Source organism: Galeopterus variegatus, unplaced genomic scaffold (assembly GCF_000696425.1).
Source record: "Galeopterus variegatus unplaced genomic scaffold, G_variegatus-3.0.2 Scaffold3330, whole genome shotgun sequence".
Taxonomy (NCBI): Eukaryota; Metazoa; Chordata; class Mammalia; order Dermoptera; family Cynocephalidae; genus Galeopterus; species Galeopterus variegatus.
In genome coordinates, this window is record NW_007729441.1 from 79,128 (window position 1) to 82,021 (window position 2,894).

General features: G+C 41.7%; 1 pseudogene; it reads left to right on the top strand.

Moving 5' to 3' along the window:
- Positions 1–783: 783 nt before the first annotated feature.
- On the top strand, positions 784–1,523 carry LOC103600394 (annotated as a pseudogene).
- Positions 1,524–2,894: the final 1,371 nt, after the last annotated feature.

Here is a 2,894-nt window from a genome sequence, read left to right on the forward strand (position 1 = left end):
TTACAATTATGAAACTGAAACTCAGAGAAATCAGGCAATTGCCCAAGGGCACAGGGCCTATGAAGGGCAGAGTTGGGACTTACACTCAAACTGTCTCCAAAGTCTATGCTGCTGTTGTTGGGGGTTTTTTTCCCTGGGGTTTTTTTCCTCTGTTTTTTTTTTTTTTTGTTTGTTTTTGAGATATAATTCACACACTCCAAATTCACCATTTAAAGATGTACAACTTAATGAAAAGCTGTTTTAATCACCAGACCAGTTGTTCTCAACTTTGGTGTGATCAGTGCTCTGTTGCAAAGTATGTAGCAAGCAATTTGTTGCTATTAATAAATAGTTGAGAGAATGCACCAGCAGTCTGCAGGAAACCAAAATGATGAAGGGCTGTGTTTGAGGCCAGTGTCAGGACTCTCATTCTATCCCTAATCCTCATCGCCAAGGACCTCAGTTTGTGCAGATTCTAAAAGGGCAGGTAATTGACTGGGTCTATAAGTGGTCTCCTTTACCTCAAAACCAAATACCCCAACATCCTTGACCAAGCTGTCTTTCCAGAATGGACATAAAACCAAAAAGCCAGCATGTAGGGCCGGCCCGGTGGCGCACTCGGTAGAGGGACTGGTCTGCTCACTGGTTGAGCGTGGTGCGGGCACGACACCGAGGGTTGTGATCCCGTTGCCGGTCGCGGTACTGGCGCGACACCGAGGGTTGCGATCCCATTACCGGTCATGAAAAAAGACAAAAAGGAAAAAAAAAAAAAAAAGCCAGCATGTAAATTTGAAGAGGGTCAGGATGTCCTTGCTAGATGGTCAGATGGCTTGTTTTATCTTGGAACTATCAAAAAGATAAACATATTGAAACAGAGCTGCTTAATCATATTTGAAGACAGTTCTAAATCCTGGGTTCTCAGGAATAACATTCAAACAGAATTAAAATGTTTAAGGAAGAAATGAAGTATTTGTTCAGGAGTCACTGGAAGTAGGGAAATGGTCTGTACAATATGTCAAGAAGAATATTCATAAACTGGATTTACCTTTTTCTGTAGGTCATCATACCATTTAAATTCTTTTGTCTTAGGAGAACTGAGGGAACTGCACATTCATCCAATACCTCAGATCTGGAGTTCGTGGGTGCTTCCAGTGCAAAAGAAACTACCTCATCAGGCATTATGGATTGTCTGACTGCAGAGAAAGAACTCACAGAGGAAGATCTTGGCCTGCTGCAATACCACATTCTTCATTTGCAAAGAAGAGGTCGTCTTCCAAGAACAGCAGTCCACACTCAGAACTCAGAAATTGTAAAAGATGATAAAGGCAAAGATTATTGATTCGATAAACTCAACACAGAGATTCTGAATAACTTAGCAGACCAGGAGTTACAACTCAATCGTCTAAAAAATCACAATTACCAGTTTTTTTGGTGCTGCAGGTAGAATAGCATGTGGTGAAAAATACCAAGTTTTGACTCGTCGGGTGACACTTGCTAGAAAGGTGCAGTATCTTGAGGAATGGACAGGAGCAATGGCATCCTGACTACAGGACTGAGCACTATGTTCACTGCACTCTCATTTTCTGCAGGTGCAGTTCAAAACCCTAAGGGGAGTCTGGGTTTATTACCTTCTTATAAAAAAAAAAAGGTCAAATCACAAAAGGAGATGATACCAGCCATACCATGTACCTATCATAGTTTTGAAGATAACTTTTAGAAATCAGAACAGAGGGCCACCCTGTGGCTCACTCGGGAGAGTGTGGTGCTGATAACACCAAGGCCACGGGTTTGGATCCCATATAGGGATGGCCGGTTGCTCACTGGGTGAGCGTGGTGCTGACAACACCAAGTCAAGGGTTAAGATCCCCTTACCAGTCATCTTTTTTTTTTTTTCCTTTTTGTCTTTTTTCGTGTCCGGCAACGGATCGCAACCCTCAGTGTCGCGCCCGTACTGGACTGGGACCGGCAACGGGATCGCAACCCTCGGTGCTGCGCCTGCCCCTCGCTCAGCCAGTGAGCGGGAACCGGTCTGTATGTGGGATCCAAACCCTCGGCGGGAGCGCCACCGCGCTCCCAAGCGGCGCACTGTAGCAGTGCGCCACCAGGCCGGCCCTACCGGTCATCTTTAAAAAAAAAAAAAAAGAAATCAGAACAGAGATTTAATTTTTTAAACCTTAAGATTTGTACAATATTTCTAGGATAGGATATTGTATCAGTCCATTTCTGTTGCTTATAACAAAATACTTGGAACTGGGTAATTTATAAAGGAGATGAAATTTATTGCTTACAGTTTCTGAGGCTGGGAAGTCCAGAGTCCAGGGAACACATCTGATGAGTGTCTTGGTGATGGCAATAGTAACCCAGGGGTCTCATATGGCAGAAAATGGTGGAGCAGAGATAGTTCCTCATTCACTCTCCTTTTAAAGCCCTCAGAACCACGCCCATGACCACCATTATTAATCCATTCACTATGGCATGGTCCTACGATCTAATCACCTCTTCAAGGCCCCACCTTTCAATTACCATAATAGGATTTCCTGCCCTCACAGTTACAGTGGGAATTAAACTTCTAATATATGAACTTTAGGGACATAATTCAATCACTCCACAGCAGATGTTATAAAACAATTCAAACCATAAATGGTGTTAGATAATTTTTCTAATTATTTCATATAGTCAGTTTTAGTAATTAGTGGTTATCAAAGCAAACGAATTGTGTAGATAGCACAAGTATTTGGAGAAGCATTGTCTGTTTTGTTTTCAAAATGTTGGAAAAAAATTATTTCAATACCTTCTAGATTTCATAAAGTGCAATATATATAATGCCTATTGAAAGACTGAAATTTTGAAAATATTCAAAATTTTTCAAGCAAAGGGTAAAAAATATATTGAATCTGTGAATTGCTCTGTGACTA